General features: G+C 42.2%; 1 long non-coding RNA gene across 5 annotated transcripts in view; it reads left to right on the top strand.

The window, feature by feature from the left end:
• LOC140855180 (uncharacterized) overlaps window positions 1-26,648 on the top strand; it is a 65,141-nt gene that overhangs the window by 3,681 nt on the left and 34,812 nt on the right. For all 5 annotated transcript variants that reach the window (XR_012138206.1, XR_012138205.1, XR_012138203.1 and 2 more), the window contains exon 3: window positions 15,498-15,609. This is a non-coding gene — a long non-coding RNA (uncharacterized lncRNA). The remainder of the gene's footprint in view (window positions 1-15,497; window positions 15,610-26,648) is intronic.

Below are 26,648 nucleotides of genomic sequence, written 5' to 3'. Positions count from 1 at the left end.
TGGTTGGTACAGACTAACATGTAGGATTGCAATCGAGCTGGGCTAAGTCGAGTAGCTAAAGGCTAGTGTTCTACTCGATTCCAAATATTCAAGTTTAAAATTTGACTCGATTCAAAATACTCAAGCTCAAAACTCGATATGAGATCAATCGAGTCTTAGTATCTCAAACTCAATATCGACTCGATGAGAAAAAAGGTAATATTCGAGATCGACTCAACTCGATTCAAATGCCAATTGAGCCATACTAGTTCAAGCTCGAATCGAGCCTTAATCTGCTCATATAATATATATATAATAAAAATATTATTATTAAGTATGTGTGTGTATTCGAATTGACTCGAGCATTCGAGCCGATTATCTTGTTACTCAAGCTTAACTCGAAAAACTATTCGAACTAGTCGACTCATTTGCATTTTTACTCATGTGGAACAACATGGTCCTTTTCTTCAGTATGAGCCCTAGTATGTAACCAGCATGGCATGGTATCATATCATATTGTGCCAGCCATATTACAAAAGGATCCACCATGTTAATTGAATCCATTTATGAATCTAAGCTTTAATCTTGATGTACATAATCAGCAACAGTTATTTGGAAGTTAGTAGAGAGTCTGAAACAATATTTTGGAGATTGTTAGCAGGGAGTTGTGATGGTACTCAAAGCACTTAAAGGCCAATGATCAGACCTAGTAGTGTTGATGTGTGCCAGTTGTTGTTATTTTGGATGAAAAGAGTGCATTATGTGAACCATTATGTGCATGTTTGATGAGTCTTTTTTGGACATGTAACCTTGTCAACCATTTTCACTGACGACAAATTGCACTTCAAGCAATCAATTCAGTATGAGGAGATGGCCATGTTTGAATGAAGAGATTTATGGTCTTCATGAAGTTGGAAGAATTCATGTGGCCACTGGACCACTGTGTCCATGTCTCTTTCCACTGAAGAGCATTTTAAGACACATACTTAGGCTTGGACCTTCTTTGAAATCATGATCACTAGGTCTCGTTCTAGTAAACTTCTCTAGTTGTAGTGTTTGGGGATTTAATATATTTTCTGGAATACAAGTTTTCCTCGGAATCTCAGTTCTCATGCTCTACAGTTGACATAAACTTAAAAAAAAAAAGGGTAGCAGGTCCTCTAAATTCTTTTGAAATTGCAAATGGATAAATCAAGAATCAAAAGTTACCGGAATTACTTGATGTTGTATTGAGTGTTACACAAAATCATAAAAGAAACATCAAAACAATCATACAAAGGACTAAGTATAGGTCTTGATAGGTGTATGGAACTCTATGCTTTGCATTGAGGTTTCACAAAATAAGCAATACTCATTGGTGACCCAACTTGAATCATCACGGTGATCTAAATCTCGAGGTGATCTAATCTCTAGTGATCTAAGATCACTATGTTTGGTTTACCATAGTGCAGTGATTAAAGATCTCCGAATATGTACAAGCTACTTATTTGGTATGCTACAGGAATTCAAGATCACGGATCATATAATATCAAAAATATACCTAACAACTTATTTGGGAGTTGGGATTGAGGATTGGAGTAGAAAAAATTTTAGAACAAAACCAAATAAATTTTTCCTCTTTCTAATCCGCACAATGAGAGAAGGATTTCTTTCTCTTCTGTGGAGATAACATCCAAGTACCTGCTCGCATTTTTTCTCCTCGCCTGAACTACCCATCCCACGCATATGGAAAAAATATTGCAGCAAAAAAAAAAAATTGGTTTCCTCTTTCTGAAAGTCTGATTAATATATTTTAATATAAGATCACTATAATAAAGTAATGTTGGATATCCGTCCTCAAAAACGGTTTTCTATCACCGCATTGGACAGTGATTTGAGGAACACGTAAGATCACAATGGTGCAATCAAATACTGTGATCTCATCACTTTCACCCATATCATCCTTGATTCTCGGTGGATCACCCCATACCAAATACCTCCTAAGATACATTTTTCTTTTGGTTTAATTTATGGTTTTAGTATATCAAGTGATTGAATTACCTAATTCAGTTATCCATATGTAAGCAGTGCATATAATAAGAGATAATGTGATAAGAATCATAACTACATAACTCTGTGAGATGAGATATATAATGTCTCACCTCTTTTTACTTCATAAAAAGAAAAACATCATTAAAAGGAAAGAGTCAAGTGAACTCACTTATCTCAAGAGATGTAACCTTCCCTCTTCCACCCCATGGGCAAATAATGTTGTTATTTGTTAACCTATTGTTGGGATATACCGACCGACGACCCCGACGGACGACCCCGACCCCGACCGACTCCGACGGACGACCCCGACGGACTCCGACGGACGACCCTGACCGACTCCGACGGACGATCCCGACGGACGACCCCGACCGACTCCGACGGACGACCCCGACGGACGACCCCGACCCCGACCGACCCCGACGGACGACCCCGACCGACTCCGACGGACGACCCCGACGGACGACCCCGACCCCGACCGACCCCGACGGACGACCCCGACGGACGACCCCAACCGACTCCGACGGACGACTCCGACGGCCGACCGACCGGTCGACCGACCGATCGATCGACTGGCTGATCGACCGACCGACCGACCGACCGGCCGACCGACCGACCGGCCGACCGACCGACCGACCGACCGGCCGACTGGCCGACCGACCGACCGGCCGACCGACCGACCGACTGGCCGACCGACCGACCGAACGCCATCACCGACCGATTAACGGCCCTTTACCGACGGAGGATATGTCGGTCGGACAGACCTTTTTCACTCTCCCGACCGACTGAACCAGGAAGTCTGATGGCCGACTCTCGCAACATGCCCGGCTGACCATCGGAGGGGCCCGAATCTCCACCCGGCGCCACACAGCTGGCCACCGACCTAGGGTCGGTCGATTTCTCCGATCGCCGTACAGCCGTCAGAGCCTGTCAGTCCTGACAACGGCATGCGGCACTGCCGCCTAGGGGCATTGTCAACCCTAGCGATTGGACAGCCCCACGGCGATGTGATACTTTTACGGCGACTCTGACAGTCTACAGTGAGTTGACAATTCCTCAATTGTCCGCGCCATTAATGACGGCGCCATACCACGCTCCACTATAAATATCGGGGAAGGCAACAGTGCAGGGGGACCCCCGGGAAAACCACAGGCTTGCTCCCCCCTCTCTCTCTCTCTCGATTGAGCTCTCTGTCTTCATTTCACTGTTGCCCAGTCACCTCTCTGACTTGACCGTCGGAGGGTCCCCGCCGGAGCCGCCTCCAGTCAGTGTGGACTTCTCATTTTTTGCAGGTGCATGTTCCCCGGCGATCGGACGACGAGGCGATTGGCCGCAACAGATTGGCGCGCCAGGTAGGGGAAACGATGACGAAGACAAGAGCCCAACGATCAAGGATCACAGGGTCGGCGAGGCGCTCTTTCCGTCGGGAAGAGGCCTCCCCGTCACCACCGACGGTGGAGCCCAGCTCTCCACACCCCGCGGTGACCACGGAGGCGCAGATCGCGGCCATCGTACGGCAGATGACCGCGCTGACGGACGCAGTCAAGAGCCTCCAGCAACAACCGGCGGCCCGTCCGATGCCCTCAAGGAGCAGCCGCCGACGCCCGCACCGATCCCCGTCGCCTCCGCACGAGCGCCCGCAACAGCGGTCCCGTGGAGAGGAGGAGGGGCGGCCACGGCGCGATGCCCGACGGTCCCAGCAGCTCTCTCCTTCCCTGCTGGAGCGGGCGAGGAAGGAGAAGCGACCGCGAACGCCGTCCGCCTCCCTGTCGGAGTCTTCCGGAGACTCCACTCCTGGGGTCTCCCAGCACCGACGGACGAACGACTATGAGCGCAGGTTTGAGGAAATCGACCATCGGCTTGCGCAGTTGCAAGTAGACGGCCAGAAGTCTTCAAACGACGTGGACTTCCAGACCGCCCAACCTCTCTCCCGACTCATCCTCGACGAACCGATCCCCAGTCGGTTCAAGATGCCGCACGTGGAGCCATACGACGGCTCCACCGACCCAATCGACCACCTTGAGAGCTACAAAGCTCTCATGACGATTCAAGGGGCAACCGACGCTCTCCTTTACATCGGCTTCCCCACCACGCTCCGCAAAGCTGCCAGGGCCTGGTACTCCGGTCTTCGATCGAGAAGTGTCCACTCCTTCGGGCAGCTCGAGCATTCCTTCGTGGTCCATTTCAGCACCAGCCGGAAGCCGCCACGAACGTCGGACAGCCTTTACTCCCTCAAACAGGAGGAAAATGAGACGCTCCGACACTTCGTGACGCGATTCAACGTGGCCACGCTTGAGGTCCGGGACCTCAATGGAGACATGGCCATCTCGGCCATGAAACGAGGGCTAAGGACATCCCGGTTCACCTACTCCCTGGATAAAACCCTCCCCCGAACATATGCCGAACTGCTGGAGCGCGCGTACAAGTACATGCGCGCGGACGAAGAAGCTTCCGACCGGCGCCTGACTTAAGGCACGGGCCGAAAAGAAAAATGGAAGAAAGGTCGGGCCCATGCTAAACCCAGCAGGCCCTCCACCGATAGATGGGTCTTGCCCCGACAATGGAGTCCGAGACCGACGCATCGCAGGTATGACTCCTACACTCCTCTCCCCGCTCCTCGTGCGCAGATCCTGATAGAGATCGAAGGAGCGGAGAATCTACGACGGCCTCGACCTCTGAAGGCAAAAGGCCCCGACCAACACGGCCGATCGCCGAATCAACGGCTCGATCATCGATCGCCGAACCGACGGCCTCGGCCTCTGAAGGCAAAAGGCCCCGACCAACACGGCCGATCGTCGATCGCCGAAACATGACTCGATCATCGATCGTCGAACCGACGGCCTCGGCCTCTGAAGGCAAAAGGCCCCGACCAACATGACTCGATCATCGATCGTCGAACCGACGGCCTCGGCCTCTGAAGGCAAAAGGTCCCGACCAACATGGCTCGATTGTCGATCGCTGAATCAACGGCTCGATCATCGATCGTCGAATCAATGACTCGATCATCGATCGTCGAACCGACGGCCTCGGCCTTTGAAGGCAAAAGGCCCCGACCAACATGGCTCGAATCAATGGCTCGATCGTCGATCGTCGAATCAACGGCTCGATCGTCGATCGCCGAATCAACGGCTCGATCACCGATCGTCGAAATCGACGGCCTCAGCCTTTGAAGGCAAAAGGCCCCGACCAACATGGCTCGATTGTCAATCACCGAATCAACGGCTCGATCGTCGATCGCCGAATCAACGGCCCGATCATCGATCATCGAAATCGACGGCCTCAGCCTTTGAAGGCAAAAGGCCCCAACCAACATGGCTCGATTGTCGATCGTCGAATTAACGGCTCGATCACCGATCGCCGAATCAACGGCTCGATCATCGATCGCCGAAATCGACGGCCTCAGCCTTTGAAGGCAAAAGGCCCCGACCAACATGGCTCGATTGCCGATCGCTGAATCAACGGCTCGATCATCGATCGCCGAAATCGACGGCCTAACCTTTGAAGGCAAAAGGCCCCGACCAACATGGCTCGATTGTCGATCGTCGAATCTATGACTTCGTCATCGGCCTGATCGACGAATCGCCGAACCAATTGCTCAATCTACGTCTCGATCGTCGAGGACATATCGGATTCTACGACGGAGATCGAAGGAGCGGAATATCTACGACGGCCCCCACCTCTGAAGGCAAAGGGCTTCGACTAATGCGGCTGGCTAACTTGCCGACTTAGCTTCGACTAAGAAAGGCAAAACGTCAAGACGACCGCAGTCGTATTCGCGACATACCGATCTGGTCACGACCGATCGAAGGATATTCGGCTTGCCACCGTTTATCATACATCCCGACGCATACGTCCGACCAAGGGCCGGACAATGGATATTCGACTTGCCATCGTTATCCTATCCGAACACGTCGGATGCTACTCGACTATCAAATTCTGCGGAATGATCGTGTCGACGAGCAACGTTCGGAGGTTGGCCGACCTCCGACCCGACGTGCATGCTCGACCTACAGTCGGGACGACCGATATTGGATCGTTCGTTGATGTGATCGCCAGAGTCGGGGCAAGAAAAGATGGAAAACCACTCCTTTCGTCCGAAGCCGTCGCCCACGTGTTCACGCGAGCCAACACGACATCGGGCTCAGGAGTGGGGGGGGCAACTGTTGGGATATACCGACCGACGACCCCGACGGACGACCCCGACCGACTCCGACGGACGACCCCGACGGACGACCCCGACGAACGACCCCGACGGACTCCGACGGACTCCGACGGACGACCCCGACCGACTCCGACGGACGACCCCGACGGACGATCCCGACGGACGACCCCGACCGACTCCAACGGACGACCCCGACCCCGACCGACCCCGACGGACGACCCCAACCAACTCCGACGGACGACTCCGACGGCCGACCGACCGACCGACCGACCGATCGACTGGCCGACCGACCGACCGGCCGACCGACCGGCCGACTGACCGACCGACCGACTGGCCGACCGACCGACCGACTGGCCGACCGACCGATCGACCGAACGCCATCACCGACCGATTAACGGCCCTTTACCGACGGAGGATATGTCGGTCGGACAGACCTTTTCCACTCTCCCGACCGACTGAACCAGGAAGTCTGATGGCCGACTTTCGCAACATGCCCGGCTGACCATCGGAAGGGCCCGAATCTCCACCCGGCGCCACACAGCTGGCCACCGACCTAGGGTCGGTCGACTTCTCCGATCGTCGTACAGCCGTCAGAGCCTGTCAGTCCTGACAACGGCATGCGGCACTGCCGCCTAGGGGCATTGTCAACCCTAGCGATTGGACAGCCCCACGGCGATGTGATACTTTTACGGCGACTCTGACAGTCTACAGTGAGTTGACAATTCCTCAATTGTCCGCGCCATTAATGACGGCGCCATACCACGCTCCACTATAAATATCGGGGAAGGCAACAGTGCAGGGGGACCCTCGGAAAAACCACAGGCTTGCTCCCCCCCTCTCTCTCTCTCTCGATTGAGCTCTCTGTCTTCATTTCACTGTTGCCCAGTCACCTCTCTGACTTGACCGTCGGAGGGTCCCCGCCGGAGCCGCCTCCGGTCAGTGTGGACTTCTCGTTTTTTGCAGGCGCACGTTCTCCAGCGATCGGACGACGAGGCGATTGGCCGCAACACCTATACTAACCCTATCTGTTGCAAACCCGTGGCATAACTTTACAAGTCGAAGTACATGGTGCTTATGTTGTGTAAAGAATCAAGAACAAAGACAACATCAAGGCCAAACAGGATCCTAATAATAAATCTTTCAGATTCTGTATGAATGCAAGGGACCTTATCTGATGCAATCATCCACATTTTCCTATACCCATCACTCCACATGTGCTTTTGATTAACTTGGGAATAGGTGTGCACTTCGGCTGGGCTCAATCACAAGTCGCTTATTTGATTGGGCTTGGGCTCTATATGACATGTGAGACTTCAGCCCAGCAGATCATAGCATGCCGCGCTTACCGTAATGAGCCAGCTGAGCACACACTTCTCCTCCCTCTATAGACAACTTTCTTTTTTCTAAATACAAGATTTAATTTATTATTTTTCAAATTAGACGAATAAAGAAGTACTGAATTAATTTATCAAGTCATATAAATAATATTAATTGATAATCTTGCAGCCATTTAAGCTCTCTCTCTCTCTCTCTCTCTCTCTCTCTCTCTCATGTACACATAAAATAGGTTGAGAATTGCTTGTTTAACGAATATTCTGCATTGGATCATTGGATTCTTTTCAACCATATAGTTGGTGTTTCTCCATTCATTGGGCTTGACACATTGAGCACGTTGACCTTTAGCTGGGAAAACTGGACTTCCAGAGAAGGGTCTAAGCATAGAATAAGAGGAATTCTTTGTACGCCATTTCCAATGGAGAAAAATTCACCGTTTTATCGGATTGAATCATGTAGCACAATTAATGAGTGGTTAGACATTTAATGCAGTTCAATTTTTTTTTAATATTTTTAATTAAAATATTTTTTTCCTCTTTTTTATTATATTTTGCTTGGCAGGATGTCATAGATAATAATAGAACATCATAATAATGGTGTGACATCCTCTTGCATCCTATAACATCATATTGCATTCTATATACAATTATCGAAATGTCATAAAAACTAATACAACATCATAATAGTATTATGATATTCTGTTATAATTTTATGACATCCTATTGCATCTTATAAATCATTATCAGAGTATCATAAAAAATAATAGAATATTATAATAATATATTATAATATCCTATTGCAATGCTATAGATAATTATTAGAATGTCATAAAAACTAATTGGACGTTGTATTAATATTACGATATCTGGTTGCAATCCTTTGACATCCTATTGTATCCTATAAACAATTATCGAAATATTATAAAAAATTTATAGGATGTCATAATAATATTAGGATATCTTGTTGCAATCATATGACATCCTGTTGCATCCTATAAATAATTATCGGGATATCATAAAAACTAATAAGATATCATAATAATATTATAATATTCTATTACAATCCTATGGCATCATATTGCATCTTATAAACAATTATCGAGAGTCATAAAAATTAATAGGACATCATAGTAATATTATAACATCCTATTATATTTTATAAATAATTATCGGGATGTCATAAAAATTAATATGACGTCATAATAATATTATGACATCCTATTGCAATCCTATAATATCTTATTGCATCTTATAAATAATTATTGAAATATCATAAAAATTAATAGTTTGCATCCTACGACATTATGTTGCATCCTAGAAACAATTATCGAGTTATGACATCTTATTTGCATCCTATGATATCTTGTTGCATCTTATAAATAATTATCGAAATATCATAAAAATTAATAAAATATTATAATAATATTATGACATCTTGTTTACATCTATGGCATTCTGTTGCATCCTATTAACATGACGTTATAACATTAGAAAATAATATTTTGATCAAAAAAATTAAAAAAAATTAAATTATATTAAATATCTGTCTCTTAATTAATTGTGCTACATGGTATAATCCGATGAAGTGGTCCATTTAGTTTTTTCTACTGGATATGGTGGTCAGAGAAGTGCAGAATGATATCACATATCGCAGCATGTATTAGCAGGTGCCTCTCGGTGCTGATGAGATGTGTATTTTTTTTAAGCAATATGAGACCAGTTAGATCCACTTAGAATAATATATTTTAATAGCTTTTGCGAACCCTACTTGTCTCTCTGGTAACGTTGAAGTTTTGGAGTCCAGCAGCTGATACCGGCCTTTTTTAAATTTTACTTCAATAATTCTAACAAAAACCAGTAACATGGACGAGATTTTTTTTTAAAAAAAATACAAAACAACAATTTGCAAGATAAACATGACGAAAACATGGCATTTAGAGGTGGAACCGTTTGTAATATGAGAATTTAAACATCTATTTGATGTATGCTAGTATAATTAAAATTTCATTCAAAACAAATATGCACTGTATACCACAGATCTTAATTTAACTAGGTAAAGAAAAGAAGTTTACGTTTCAAAACGATAAGTATATCGTTTATGAATGATAAAAATAGTTTGATTGAGAGATCACAAGCATCCATACTACATCTAACACGTATGGCATATTCCGAAAATGAAGAAATAATGCATCCTTCTATGAAGAAAGAAATGTATATCAACTATTTTATGCCGATAAACAACAAGAAAAAGGCCACATCATCTCTTCTATGAATGGAGTTGGATGAAAATTTTTCATAATTAGGTCAGCTTTGAGTCAGTTGCAACCAATCCAATCATAGATACGCCATACTTGGGTTCAATTCATAGAGTTTATATATCACAGTAGGGATGAATCTTTAAAACCTAGTCCTAGACTGTCGGATATGGGGATTATAGGGTGATAGGTCGATCTTTTGTCAAGGTTGCTTCAGGTAAATAAGAAAGCCATGCAATTGATAGTTAGAAAAGAAAACCAAATATATCAAAGACAACCAGACTGCATAATATGCTCAAGATCGAGTTATTAAGGAAGGCTCATGTTTTTCCCCATTAATTTTAATGTCTTCTACTTTCTTCTTGGCATCCAATTCTAGCAGTTTATTTTTACCCATAGTTTCTTTTTATCTTTTAGAACATAGATGAATCTATAATTAAGTCTATTACTCCAAAAATACTATATTTAAGTTGGCAAATTGGATATTAATCCACATTATTTGGAAAATATGATAGTTGAAAACATTAATCTATATTTTTTTCTGAGACCGATTGCAAATGAGTGGGATATGAATTGAGACCTTTCGGCATGATGCCAATTTGAGACGGGCCCAAGTAAAGCCATTGCCTGTTTGACTCACCTTGTGACGAAATTTGACTTATCCGAAACAGGCAGTCCAACAAGCATGGACCAATAACGGCGGCCGGCCAGCTGCGCATGTGCTGCAGCACTAAGACCCTTGCTTCCCTTTCCCGGCAGAAGTGAACTATCACATTTCTTGTTCTTCATTTAAAGGTTTTTTTATTTTTTTTTTTGTTTGGCATACAAATCCTCCTAAAAATTAAAATTTATATGAATATCTTATATATATATATATATATATATAGAGAGAGAGAGAGAGAGAGAGAGACTGGGCTCCAGTTGACTATATATATATATATATATATATATATATATATATATATATAAAGAGAGAGAAAGAAACTAGGCTCCAGTTGATTAGATCCTAGTCTATATCCGATCAGCTTTCAATCTCTTAGATTGGTGCGAATCCTAATGCAATACTAAAAAAAAATGGATGGGGTTTGGGAGACATTAGGCTGAGCTGGAATTGTTCTAAAAAAAAAAAGAAAGAAAACACATTGAATGAGAGATGCGATTCACACGTCTTTTGTTTGGATGAAGTAGAGAGTTTGAAAAAAAAAAAAATAAAACAGTGCCTAGATAGGGATGGAACATAAAAGAGAAGCTCCTTGATTTAGCCTATATGAGATGGCATTCGAAAATAATAAAAATAAACTCTTCCTTCTCTCTTCTCAGCAAACAACATTTCATCCTATCTCTCTTCTTCTGTTTCTCTTTGGCAGATCACCTCTAAAAGCCTCTCTCTCTTTTTTCGATGCAAACATCTATCATATCTTTGCTCTCCATCTCTCTCTCTCTTCGATGCAACACCTCTCATTCCTACTTTTTCTTCTCTCTTATCGGTAAAATATATTTCTTCCTCCATCTCTCCTTTTGTTTTTTTTCGGAAGGAACTTCTTTTTTGTCTTTCTTTGACGTAAACACCTTCTGACTCTATGTTGCCGTCACAAACACGTCGCCAGCTCACTTTTTTTGTCGCAAACACATTGTCGGCTCTCTATCTCCTATACAAACACATCGACGGCTCTCTCTCTCCATCCAAAAAGATTTCATTCAAGGGCCTTTCTAGGATAAACAATAAGAGAGGAGGATAAACATTAAGTTCTGTAGAAATAAACATAAACTATTAGAGGATAAATACAAACTTCAAATAATAAACATAAACATATCCAGAATAAATACAAACTGAAGAGGTTGCTCTCTATCATTAGATCAAGATGGAATAAACACAAACTGCCATAAGATAAATACAAACTTCATATAATAAATAAAAATTTCAAATAATATACACAAATTCTGCGGCGATAAATACAAACGGTTCAAAATAAATACAAACTCGGGGCCTAAGGTACCCACGTTTGTGTTTATTTTGGGCCATTTGTATTTATTCTTGACTGTTTGTATTTATCATCTCAAATTTTATATTTATTATATTGAGTTTTTATTTATTATATGATATTTATGTTTATCCTATGACTATTTATGTTCATTCCACCCTGGTCCCATAGAAGACAGAGAGCAATCTCTTCAATTTGCGTTTATTCTGGATATGTTTATATTTATTATTTAGAGTTTGTGTTTATCATACCATATTTTGTGTTTACTCCTCACAAAGTTTGTGTTTGTCCTGGGCACATTTGTATTTATTATATAGAATTTGTGTTTATCTATGTGAAGATATGACACTATCATAGTTTATGCTGAAATAAAGTGAAACTACCAGAAAATAAATACAAACTCTAAATAATAAACACAAACATGTCTAGGATAAACACAAACTTCTTGAGTAAATACAAAATAGGTAGGATAAACAAAAACTCCAATAATAAACACAAACATATCCAGAATAAGTACAAACTAAAGAGGTTACTCTCTTCCTTCTATAGGACTAGGGTGGAATAAACATAAACTGTCGTAGGATAAATACAAACGTCTCAAAATAAACAAAAATTTGATATAATAAACACAAAATCTGAGGTAATAAACACAAACGGCATAAAATAAACACAAACTCGGGGTCCAACACTTAAGTCATCCTAGGGCCCTCCCAAGATAAACAGCAAGAGCTCAGGATAAACACAAATTTTTTGAAGAGTAAACACAAAATATGGTAGGATAAACATAAATTTCAAATAATAAATATAAATATATCCAAAATAAATACAAACTGAAGAGTTGCACCTTCTATAGGATCAAGATGGAATAAATACAAATTGTCGCAGGATAAACACAAACATCCCAAAACAAATAGAAATCCAATATAATAAACATAAAGTTTGAGACGATAAACACAAACGGTCCAAAATAAATATAAAGTCGGGGCTCAATATTTAGGTCACCCTAGGGCCCTCCTAAGATAGACAGCAAGAGTCTAGGATAAACACAAACTTTTTGAGGAATAAACATAAAATATGATAGGATAAACAAAAACTCCAAATAATAAACACACATATACTCAGAATAAACACAAACTGAAGAAATTGCTCTTTACCTTCTATGGGATCACGGTGGAATAAATACAATCAGTCCTAGGATAAACACAAACACCATATAATAAATAAAAACTCAATATAATAAATATAAAATTTGAGGCAATAAACACAAACGGCCAAGAATAAAAACAAACAACACAGAATAATCACAAATGCAGGTATCTTGAGCCTCGAGTTTGTGTTTATTCTGAGCCGTTTGTGTTTATCGTCATAGAATTTGTATTTATTATTTAGAGTTTCTGTTTATTATATGTAGTTTGTATTTATCCTCCGATAGTTTGTATTTATTCCGTTCTGATCTCATTGAAGGTAGAGAGTAACCTATTCAGTTTGTATTTATTCTGGATATGTTTGTGTTTATTATTTAAAGTTTATGTTTATTTTTTAATAATTTTTATTTATTTTCACAAGACTTGGTGTTTATCATTTTCTCTTATTGTTTATTCTGGAAGGACCCTTGGATGAAGCCCTTTTGGATGGAGAGGGAGAGCCGTCGACGTGTTTGCATAGAAAATAAAGAGTCGGCAATGTGTTTGCAACAGAAAAAGTGAGCCTGCGATGTGTTTGTGACAGCAACAGAGAGCTGAGAGGTATTTACATCGAAAAGAGATGGGGAAGAAATTTCTTTCGGAAAGAAACAAAGGGAGAGATGGAGGAAAAAATATATTTTGCCGGCGAGAAAGAGGAAAGAGTAGGAATAAGAGGTGTTTGCATCGAAGAGAGAGGAGATAGAGCGCGAGAATATGACAGATGTTTGCACTGAAGAAAGAGAGAGGGACTTTTAGAGGTGTTTTGCCAGCGAGAAACAGAGGAAGAGAGATAAGATGAAATGTTATTTGCCGGCAAGAGAGAGGAAAGAGCTTTTTTTATTATTTTCAAATACCATCTTACGTAAGCTAAACATGGGAGCTTTTCTTTTATGTCCCATCCTCATTAAGACACTATTTTTTTTTTCCAAGCTCCCCACTTTATCCAAGCAAAAGACGCATAAGTTCCATCTCCCAATCTTTGCATTTTTTTTTTTAATAATTCTAGCTCAGTCTAACATCTCCCAAACCCCATCCATTACTTTTTAGTATTGCATTGGGATTGCCGATCCAAGGGATTGGGAGCTAACCTGATATAGGCTGGGATCTGATCAATCGGAGCTCAGTCTATCTCTCTCTATATATATTCTTATAAAATATTTGTACTTATTTGTTTCTATTTATCTTTTATTGTATATGTATCCATATCATCTAATACTATTAAAAAATTAATAATTTAAATTAAAATAACTAAAATATTAAAATAAAAAAAATTATAGAGGTATATATGTAAATAGTAATTTTATAGGTATTCATGTAATTTCATATGTTGAGAAGAAAATACATGCAAAAAAAATCTTTAAATTTTTATTTGAGTATTCTGCTAAATATTGAATTTATCAAAATATCGTTCAAAAATTGATATTTGCATATATATATATATATATCTTCACCAAATATTATTTTTATGTAAATATCTTGCGCATAATAGTTCAGCTGATATTATTAGTTAAAATCATATTTATTTAAATTAAAAATTAATAAAAATTATGAAATTAATTTTTTTTTACTTCAAGAAAAGGTAATTGATCAACCTCTCACTAAGAACTTATTGGACCTTTTGAATTACCTAAAAAATGGGTAATGGGTTAAGTCTCATTGAAAACTTATCCGGTCAATTGACCCTTCTCTCTTCTCAATAATAATTTTTTTATTATTTAATCATCAAATTGATATTTTTTTTGCGCAATATTTTTCATGAAAATATTGTGAGGAAGCATTAAACTAATCTAAGTGTTAAATAAATTGTAATAGATAAAAATTAAATTAAATTATTATATATATATATTTTCTTAAATACGTTAGATTATATGAATATTCTCATAAAATTATTATTTTTATATATTTTTTTATATATATTTATTTATACATATCTAGTGATTAAAAATATTTTAGTCATGTTAATTTTAAACTGTTATATTTGATGGTATCTATATATAGATAGAGTCAAAAAAAAAAAAAATCATATATGTAAAATAAATATTTTATAATATATATATATTAACTTTGTAAAAAATATTTATATAAATTATAATATTTAAGAGGATGTACATTTAAAAAAATATATTTAAAAAATACCAATGGCGGTGAGAAATATTTTATATCTATTCTAGCTCTGTCAAACTTGATCGCCGTCGTTGAGTTTTTGCATCCTGTCTTGCGGGCCCCACTAACCGTTACCTAATGCGTCGCGCAAAAGAGAACAGCCTCACGTCTCTCTTAAACCCTCCTCCGACCTCGAAGCTTTCGAGCTCCCTTTCTCCTACTCCACCCGAAAATCCAATTCGTGGCTGCGGCTCTTCTCCGACGGGAGGCCGGTGGTGACCAATCAATGATCTCTATCTCTGTTCGCAACCACCTGTACCCCCGACGCCAGTCAGGATTCAGAGATCCGGATAGATATAAAATTCGTAGTGTTTTAAACCCTGCCCGAGGGTACTCTTCGTCACCTTTTACGATTTTTTTCTTTTCCTCCTTTGCAATTGAGTTCAACCAATATATGAAATCCTTGTCAGGTATAACATTCTCGTGATTTTGTTCTGGTGTTGCTCGGACGTATGATTGGATGGCTCCGCAAGGCGATTCCAAGATCTGCGATACTTGAGGGCTTCGATGGCTTGGAAACAGGTAGGTAACAAGAACTCGTCCTCTAAGATGTTAATTTGCCCTAGGGTTTTGTTTCTTTCTTGATGATTCTGTCAAATCAGCAATTTTCAGATCGTCGATTTTTCTGTATAGAGATTGTCTTGGGGTTTTCTTTTTTATATTTATCTATATTGATTATTGATCACGATGTTACAAAAACTAAACAGAAAATTAAATTTAATAAAGCTGGTAGATGGAAGGAACAAAGAAATGGTTTGGGAAACGTTCATAGATGCTTAGAAATAAGGGGCTGCTGGCAGTTGTAATATCACCCAGTTGAACGATGCACTCTGGTGAGGAAGGCAATCCAGACGGTGCACATAGCAGTCGTCCCAAGAAACAGATTGTTGATGGTATTTAGAAAGTAGAAAAGAACTTTCTAGTTGGGATTTTTTCCCCCTTCCGATGCTCTCCCCTTCCTGCTCCCTAGGGGATCAGGACATTATACTAAGGTTAAAAATATCTAACGGGATGTGAAAATAAAGGATAAAAATTTAATACATTTTTAGAACCGGTAAAACTTGTTTTCAAGCGGGTTTAAACAATACCACAATCCTGTGATCAAGATTCTCTTTGGGCGGTGAGTAATTCTTAGTTTCTTGTTGGTACAGTGAGTAATTTTTAGTTTGTTGAGGAAGATTTGCCTTTAATTTCTTCCAAGACAGATTGGACATGTTATCAATTAAAGGAGTTGATACGTTTTTGCTTATATAATGTTATTTAATGTCAGCTCTCCTCCCCAGCTATTTAGATTTTACCATGCACTGAATCCTTTTCTTTCATGGATGTGCAAAAATTGAATGACATTGCTTGGTTGCAAAACACATGATGTTTTACACGTCAGTGTTCCTGTTTCATTGTCTTCACTTAGCATAGTCGCAGGAAAGACAGCAAAGAAACTGTCCCCTGCTTTATCAATTAAAGCAAGATAGAGATGAGATTTTTAGTTTCATCCCTGTTCTTTTTTTATTCTCTGTTACTTTTGTTTGTTTGATTCAACAAGTTTGATCTACCACCTTTTTGGTTTAAAATAGAGAGCAATTTATTTATAGATTTTCTTTTATTTGTGATCAAAATGATTTCTGTTCAAAATTTTTGATCTATATTGAAGGGAATGAACAAACAATTCCATTGCTAATTAGGTTGTTTCTCTTTATCATCATAATCCAGGAATACACTCAGAATGTGTAATTAGACAAGTCTTTGTAAACTTTCTTTCAAGAATAATTAAAGGAATTAGTCTCTGCTTCTGCCTTTCCTCCTGATTAGAGGGAAGAAGATTATGCATATGGTATTTAGGCTCCTTGTGCTGCATCTGCTTATGGAGAAGACTTTATCCATGAAAACCGGTTGAATTTTTAAGGGAAACATGCCATAGAGAATGAGTGACTAAGGGCATGTTCTAGTTAGGTATTTTGCAATTGAAGACCTTCTGATGTGCGGACAAAGGTTGTTGATGAACAAATGTTCAAGGGATTTTGCTGGCATCATTGGTCATGTATAAAGAGTCTCCATCTGCATCAATTTTCACATGTCTACGTATGCTTGTTGTGCCTTTTTGACGATGGCTGTCACCTTTGAGTATAGAAGGAAATCTGAGGAGGCTCACTACTTTCTATTCTTTTGGGGATGTTCTCCTTTTAAGTTATGTTTGAGATATATCCTATTGGGTTTGTTTGGGTTTAGGTGGAGAAAGGTATGCATCATAGACTCAGTGTTTCTCCTCTTTGGAACTATTGGGAAGCTAGTTGATAAGGTTGAAACAACTCCCCCAAAGTACAAAGCTTTTTTTCCTATAGAACTATTGTGAGTAATAATGGAGAATAAACTAAAGTCCTAACATTAAATTCATGCTTTTCCTGAAAGCAAGGTTGGTAGCTACTAAATGGGTCTATAAAGGTCCAACTGTTGATAATGTTGCAGACTTTGATATTCATAGCTGTCCGTTTAAGAAATTAACGGTGTTGATAAGGTCACTGCCGGTAGCAAGTAATTTATGTTAAAGAAGACTTACTGAAACAAGCTCATCTATTTGTCTAGTCAACAAGCATGAGAAAGGCTTAGGGATTTACTGGAATGCTTAACAGTCAAGGAATCATTTCAAATTCATCCATGTGGACAGTTAATACATCTTGGTTTGGAATGACATTTCATGGTTTGATATCTTGGTGAACATAGAAATCTGGATATGGTATTTGTGATAATTAAATGCAAGAAGAGCATCGATATCTATGGTCAATTATTGGATGAAATTCAAACACCGTGGGTCAGATCACCATTATATCTGTGGATTTAATACTTCTCTAGGCTCCCATTGGGTATGAGTACAGATATCAAACTTTGACATCGTATCTCTGGAGCTCATCCTTAAGGAAGCTCCTAAGATAAGCAAATATTGATGCTAGATATTTCTTTAGAATTCATTTTGGTTTAAAAATTTCTGGAGGCTCCTGATTATTGAAGGACAAGATCGAGGCTCTATGGTCATATTTTTCTTGCAATCTATGATTGCTTTATATAGTAGAAACTACATATTATGGAGTCATGCCACCTCAGCCGATGTCCTTGTGACTCATCTACTGAAATGTCGGGTTGGCAGAAACACCGACATGCACTATCGAACCTATCATGGGGCATCGAGGTGAAGCAATCTCATTGGCTTCCATCCGACCCTCAAATTGGAGAATCGCTGACCTCCGGGTTGGCATCTCATTGACCTCTGGGTCGGAATTCCATCGACCACCAAGCATCAGGTCCCACGACCCACCCTGATACGGATCCACTCGAGACAGCACCTCGGCTTATGGGCCGACCACAGTCAACCGACTTGTTGAGCCACGTGGGCAATCAATTGGAATCTTCCAACAAACTCCTAAAACATGGCCACGTCATGTAACAAACACCTATGATTAACAACTTAGTGAGTGCGTGGACTCATATCCTGACAATCTACGTGTCTAGGCATAACAAACTCCGACACCTCTTCATGTATAAAAGTAACAAGGGGACTTTCAGAAGGTACGGACAAAAACATCTCAACTGATCTTGCATACTCTTCCTCACTGTGCTCAAGCTCCGACTGATTGAAGCATCGGAGGGTCTCCTACCGGAGCAATCCTCTCCGGTGCGAGCGGACTTCTTTTATGGGTCTCCCATTGTGTCCCGACGTCTCAGTCGACATGCTTCCACCACCATATTAGCTCGCTCTGGAGTCTTGACGCAACAGTTTGGTGCTAGAGGAAGGGTCCCAGCAACCCAATCTGAGAGAGAATGCCGCACTGTAAAAATTCCACAGCTTTCCACCAACAATTAACTCAGAGAAGCCAAGGCGGAGCCACCCAACCATCCGTCTCCCACGAGCCTATAGAGTCGGTGCAGCTGTCAGTGATAGTGGACCCCCAATAATTCGGCAGCCAGGTCTGCTAGGTCCAGACACTGACGAACGTCATCCAGCACCCACAGTAGGCCACGGAGCAGTAGCGGCCACCTCCGCTCCATAGGCAGTGTGATCTCGACACAATCGTCAGGTCCAATTTTCTCGAGGAACGCATCGATCAACCTCTATTGATAAACAACCACGATCCCATCGTGGGTCCACCCATGATAGACAACACTAACGATCCCTTGCTTCTTCTAGTGGAGACTTGACGGTCAGCTATTCGTCCCAGCTTGGACGATCTTGTCAAGGGGAGGGTCTCGAGCAGAAGATCCACAAGATTGCGTGCCGATTGACCGAGGTTCAGGTGGGCAGCAGAGGGAACAATGAGGCCTTTGGCTTCAGTTCTCGACCACCCTTCGTCCGTTCCATCCTTTAGGAATCGATTTCGACTTGGTTTAGGATGCTAGCAGTGGAGCCATACGATGGTTTCACCAATCCACTGGATCATTTGAAGGGTTACAAAGTCCTTATGATGCTCTAAGATACTTCAGATGTCTTCTTCTACCTCGCCTTTCCTGCAACTCTGAAGAAAGTGGCATGAACCTAGTACTCCGTGCTTCAACTGAAGTCCATCACCTCCTTCGAACAACTCAAACATCGGTTCATTACACACTTTGGGAACAGTCGAGTTCAACTGAGAACTTCAAACAATCTTTTCTCCCTCCACCATAAAGAGAGAGAATCTTTGTGCGATTACGTGGTGTGATTTAATGCAATCACGTTGGAAGTATGCAAACTGGAAGAAGCCGTCGTCATGTCGGCTTTGAAGTGAGACCTCCACAATGAGTACCTTATATACTCCCTCGATAAGATGTATCGGAGGGACTATACGGACCTCCTACCTCAGGTTCGCAAGTACATGCAAGCCGAAGAGGATCGGATCGCGTATTTGGATGATTGTGTTAGGAAATGTGTCCTAAAGCCAATCATATGGATGATTGTGCTCATTTTGTAATAAGTGTATGAATTATTAATCAATGAATAAAAGTTATTTTGACATCATTCATCGCAAAGTTACATCTTCCTTACTAGAATTCTTGTGTTGTGATGAAGTCCTTAGAACTATGAAGTAATCCATAAAGAAGGATGTATCATATAGTTCTTAAATATGTTCGCGACTAAATGATACATCATTAAAGGATGATGATATTTAGAGTGAAGGTCATTGTGTGCCATATAGGTTGGTTGTCCTCTTAATCAAGGAGTATGGAGACACTAGTATGGCATACAAGTGAGATGTAGGAGTACATCATCACTGAACAAGTGACTCACCTGCTGAGTGTTCTGCTGTCAGGAGAAGCTCGCGAAGTATATGGGCATAAGTTTCCTCAAACATGAGATCACCATAGTGACTTGCAAGTAATTCACCATGCTTTGATTCTGGAGTATCTGCATTTTTAATACAGTGACAGAAGGCTATTAGAGACAGTCAAGTACTTGCAAAGTCTGTGTAGATGAAGATGGAATTGATTCCTTCGGATTATAAGAGCTGATGCGTCACTATATTTCAATTTAGTAAAATCTTGATCAGGATAATCCATGTGATGGATTTGAAAGATTAGAATGCAATGTGGATGATCTTTCAAGATTGACAATTTAATCCTAAACCGTTCTAGAGCATTCAGGATCAAAGGGATGAATTATGCGGTAACCATATGCATAGGTTATTGAATATTGTTTTGCGATAATTCGATCTATCCGGACGTCGGAAACCATTGCTAGATAGTAACTTCGATTAGTACAGAAAACGATTTCTGTGCTACCGGCTTAGTGTTCGAACCTGAGTCACGCACAAAGTCAAGCGACGTAGAAAAAAATTGACCTAAGTCTATATGTTCCAGCATTTGCCATACCGTGTCGAACTGGTCGGTACATCCCGTATCGTATCGGATTGGTGGGGAACTGGCACGATTCGATCGATAAATTCGGTACACCGGCGGTACGGAAGGAAAAAAATAAAAAGTGAGAAAGAGATAGAGAGAGGAGGAAAGGGAGGGAGGTGGGAGTCGCCGGAGGCCGGCGGTGGCCGGCTGCGACCGCTGGAGGGCTTTCGAGCCCCGTATCGCTCGATAGGACTTTCAAGAGAGTAAGAAAGAGAGAGAGAGCACTCGGGGGAGAGGGACCTATCGGACGGATGGTGCCTCCGTCGCGAGGCCCTTGGTGGCCGGCGGGCCGATGACGACGGCCTGAGGGCGGTGGCACGGGCGGAGCTCCTCTGCGGCTCTGCCCCTTCTTCTTTTTTGAAACAGACGGTCTGTTTTGATTTTTTTTTTTGTTTTTAAACTCATGAAGTCGGCAACTGTGTTGCCGACTTAATAGATTTTTTTTTAAAAAAATAAAAATCATGAAGCCGGCAAACTATTTGCCGGCTTCACTTAAAATTAACTTTTTTAAAAAATCGTGAAACAGGGGTGATGCCCCTGTTTCACGCCCGCAGCGCCGCGCATGCGAACTGCGCCCTCCGACGGTCCCGCCAGCTCCTCCCTCTTTTTCTTTCTTCCTCCTCTCTCTATTTCTCTCTCTCTCTCTTTTTCTTCTTTCGGTTCAGGTCGCCTTCGTTGGTTTGATACGATACAAAACCGTACCAAACCATACCGTCGATCGATACGGCCGACGGTACCGGTTCAGCATATCTTGATACGTTCAATTTTGAAGTACATGACTTGATTGAACAAATATATTAACTTGATTGAGAATTAAATTATGGGTTATATGGAATGAAACAGTTGACTATATCTAGCTAGCACTAGATATGATGTTCAGGTTCAATTTCGGGGATGAACAAGATTTTGGTCTTTGATCCAAAATATCTATGAGAGATTAGATTTAAGTGCTAATTAATTTCATATTAGATCTGATTTACTTAGACTTAATTGGGTTCATAAATCCAAGTTAGACTTGGTCCTATGTTCTAAACAATTTGGGATTGACAATCTATTCGAGATATATTCGAATTAGGTTCGAATTGGATTCGAATTGATCTATATTTGGATTAGATCTTCACTTTTATTGAGACTCTCTCTCCTCATGGCCGATCAAGAGGTGGAGTGCTGGTTGTTGCTGCCCCATATGGGTGTAGGCGTGGGTGCATGTAGGCGCCTAGTTAGGCGCCAATCCTTTCTCCCTTAGGATTCTTTTGATAAGTTATAGATTAATTCAAAGCCTGTTTGAATTAGGAATTCTAATTTTATGGATCATGAAAAATTATCTATAAATAGGGAGGACCTCTAATTATCATGGCATAACAAGTAGATTGTGTGCTAAGGTAAGAAAGAGAGAGAAGAGGTGTGAGGAGTGGGCGTCCCCTTGGTGTCACCTTTGCTTGGGCGTCCCAACTTCTCCAAGGCGTGGAGGATTCTTGGGCATCCCCTCTTGCTGGTGTGAGGCATCACACCAGAGCCTCTTTCCCTTCTCTTGTTGCCTTGCGAAGATTTTTCAATCCGAGGCTTCATCCTGCTTTCCTACGAAATTTGACATGCGCGCGAAGTAGAGGGTTTGTGGATTCAAACCTATGTGAGGCTTTGGATTCAGAATCTTTGGGATTTGATTTCAATTCCGCTGTGTATCAGGTAAAGTTCTAATGTTTATTAAGTTGTTATAAAAAATTTTTAGATGCACCCTAACTATCCGCTTCATTCTTCCAAAGAAACAGGCTTTCCTTTTCCTTCAAATTGAGCCTGCAACAAGAAGCGTGTACGGGAGAATGCGTCCGAACCAAGCTAGGCCAGAATTCTCTTGATCGGCGAAAGCCCGATGCCCAAGGAGTCCACCTCGATGCTACAAAAGCTATGCCCTGTTGACTATCCCTTGAGCTCAGATCCTCATGGAGATCGAGATCAACAGATACCCAGGTTGGAAAACGCTCGCACCAATGCTCTCCCATCTTGCTATCTCGGGGTTGACAGACCATAATAAGCAAGTCTTTGTCGAGCTTTTGCAAACCAAGAGTATTGAGGTGCCCATGGTACTTCAAGTCGAACATGAACCGAGCTAGATAGATCCGATCATCAACTACTTGGATGAGGAAGAATTACCCTTCGATCCTATTCAAGCTCGCATAATCAAACAACAAGCACCGTGGTATGTAATTCTCGATGAAAGACTCTACAAAAAGTCATTCTTTCTACCTCTACTCCAATGTTTATGCCCCTCTGAGGCCGACGATGCCCTTCGAGAGTGCACGACGGCATCTATGGCAATCACTTGAGGGGCAGATCGCTCACCTGCAAGCTAATCCGACAAGGATACAACTGGCCAACCTTGCAGCAGGAGATGATCGAGTTCGTCAAACAATGTGAGCGGTGCCAAAAGTATGCCAATATCCAAAGAAAGCTAGCCACCGAACCACATCGATTGTCGCCCCCTACCCATTCGCTTTGTAGGGAATCGACATCCTTGGACTGTTCCCACAGACGACTAGACAGAGGAAGTTTCTGATTGCAGTAGTCAACTACTGCACCAAGTCAATTGAAGCGGAGCCCTTGGCACAGATTATTGAGGCAACAGCTCGGGACTTTGTGTGAAAATTGATCATTTGCTGATTCGGACTTCCTCGGATCATCATCACTGATAATGGGCATCAATTCGACAATTAGAGGTTCAAAGATTTCTGCTCGGAGCTCCACATCAACCACAGGCTCACTTCACTCGGGCATCCACAATTTAATGGAGAAGCCCAAGTGACCAATCACACTATCCTGTAGGGCTAAAGACCATGCTCAATCAGACGAAGGGACTTTGGGTAGATAAACTCTATAGTATCCCGTGGGCAAACTGAATTACACCTCGAACGGCAATTGGAGAAACTTCCTTCAACCTCATCTTTAGAGCTGAAGTAGTCATTCCTATTGAGATCGAGACACCATCGACTAGACTCGAGCACAATGACGAGCAGGAGAGTTCCAACCAACTTTGAACAAATTTGGACCTGCTTAAAGAAATAAGAGAAAGAGTTTGGGTTAGGATGGCATCTGTTGTGGATCTGTACTTCGACTTTGGCGATAACATCCTCGACTTCAACTGATCTATGGGAGATGGATGCCTGTCGGATTACGGGTATACGATAGACATGAAGGTTGCTGGATTACCCATTGAGTCAGCAGCAATTCTTGATTCTTCGGCCTATACTCAGTTTACCTTGGCTTTGGACAACCTATTTTAGCCCGTCGATCTATTCTAGATCATTTGAGATCAACATGCACTCCACGATCCAGGACCTCGGCCTTGGACGATCTATCTCAGCTCATCCACAGCCGAGCTATGCTTTCCACCGATAGATCCATCTCTCCCTCTCTTTTAAATTGGAAAAATCCAAATAGAGTAAAATTCCTTCACAATCGAGTCTCCCATAAAAAGAAAATATCTTATCCAAATCAATCTACGTGATAAATCCGAAAAGTTATCAAGACTTTGAGACGAATACGACTCCAACTCCTCTTTTATAAATAAAGGAGCTCCAGGATCCTCAAAGTAAGTTCTCGACTCCTTACTCTCTTCCTCTCATTGTTCTCCATCTCCTAGAGCATTGGAGGGTCTTCATCGAAGAACACCCTGATGAGGATTTTTTGCAGGCATTCGGGTGGAGCCTTGCAGTAGTCTCTTCCTCGGCCATCACCACCTCGGGTAGGGATATCAGGAGCAATATTTAGCGCTAGAGGAAGGGGCCTTGACTTATTTCGATTTTCTATTTTGAGATGAGAGATCTCACCACCAACCACCATGAAGACATGAAGGGGTGCATCTAACGCGTCGCAATGCTCCAATGGCAGGCAGACCAACAATGCCCCACCAACAAATGCACCACCGCCACCGATCCAGGAGAATTCTCCACCAGCAGCACTGGCGGTCTCTCAAGACCATAACACCGTAATCCAACAAGTGCAGGCTCTGTCAGCCACGATAAGGGGGATGCAGCAGAACATAAAGCCTTATCCTACCGTGGAGAATCCACAACTAGCTAGAGGAAGGTCGGCAGACTGATCTCCCCGCAGCCCAAAGGGCGGGAGCCAACATTTTAGCCGCCCTGACAGCCCATCTCGGCACAGGCAAAGGTGATCGCCTACTCCGATCTCGAGGAGGGACTTGACACCGAGCCATCTCTCCCCTCATCACCACCCAACCTGGGAAGATTTGAAAAGGAGGCTCCAAGAGATGCAACAACGGATCGACACGCTCCAAGCCCCATAGCGATCGGATGACGATCTGGGTTTCAACACCAATCCATCATTCACCCAGAGGATCATGAACGAGTCCCTGCCACCTCGATTCAAGATGCCCAAGATGGAGTCGTATGATGGGATCGCCGATCCAGTGGACCATTTAGAGAATTTCAGATCCCTTATGCTCTTACAAGAGGCCAATGACGTGACTCTCTGTCGAGCTTTCTCTTTTATCTTGAGAAAGGCTATTCGTCACTGGTATTCGAACTTGCAACCAAACATCGTGGACTCCTTCCATCAGTTAAGTTGGCTATTCGTAGTGCACTTCATCAGCAGCCACCGACAGCGCTACAACTCGAATTTCTTGGTTAGCATAAAATAGCAGGAGAACGAGCCACTTCGAGATTACATTAACCGTTTTAATGCTGCAACCCTGAAAGTTCGGAATCTAGATCAGTCTGTGGCGATGACTGCACTGAAGGCCAAACTTATTCAAAATGACCTTCTCTTCTTGCTTAACTTAAATTATCCAAAGGACTTCGCCGAAATATTGGAGCAGACAGAGAGGTATGCTCAAGCCGAGGAGGCTTTCAACAAAGAGAAAATCTTGGTGGCAGATCACAATCGAATGCATGGCAAGAGAAGAAGAAAGAGTGTCGGCGAGTGCAGCATCAACATGCGAAGCCAAGGCCTCGTCGCTCTCGAACCCCACCTTGAGAAAACTGACCTAGATCCCCAGCAGCATCACGTCGATCTAGAACTCCATGGAGATTCCTCTACTTTACTCCGTTGAACACCTTCCGAGCTCAATATTAATGGAGATAGAATGCCAAGAAGAGCTCCTTCGATCAAGGAGGATGGTCGCTCCGACGCGAGCGAGGAATTCGAGGAAGTATTGCAGGTACCATCGGGACCATAGACATGATATGGAGGAATGTTGGCAGCTCAGGGAGGAAATAAAAACGCTCATCCGATATGGACATGATCGGTGCTACGTTGATGAACGACGGATCTTGACAAATCTGCGTGGTGAGCCAACTCGACAAGAAGATCCCCATAGAGATTAGCCAATAGCAGAGGAGATCCGTATGATCTTTGAGGGGTAGGTCGACCACAGGACCTCTAAACCGAGCCGAGTTGAATAAAAGGAGCCGAAAAAGAGGAAAATCGGTGATGAAATCACCTTCTCTGAAGCTGATCTAAAAGGAATAAAGTGTCCACATGATAATCTCATAGTTGTATCTTTAAACATTTTCAATTACGATGTACACCGAGTCCTAATTGATAATAGAAGTTCAGTTGATATTTTATTTTACGATGCATTTGTTCGTATGAACTTAAATCCTGAGTTGTTGGTGAAGAGGAACACACTTCTAATTGGGTTTTCGGATAGCACGATCCCCGTAGAAGGAACTATCTCCCTC

This window comes from Elaeis guineensis, chromosome 2 (genome assembly GCF_000442705.2).
Source record: "Elaeis guineensis isolate ETL-2024a chromosome 2, EG11, whole genome shotgun sequence".
NCBI classification, from domain to species: Eukaryota; Viridiplantae; Streptophyta; class Magnoliopsida; order Arecales; family Arecaceae; genus Elaeis; species Elaeis guineensis.
Note: the sequence above shows the minus strand (reverse complement) of the source record. Positions and strands in the feature narration are given on the sequence as shown.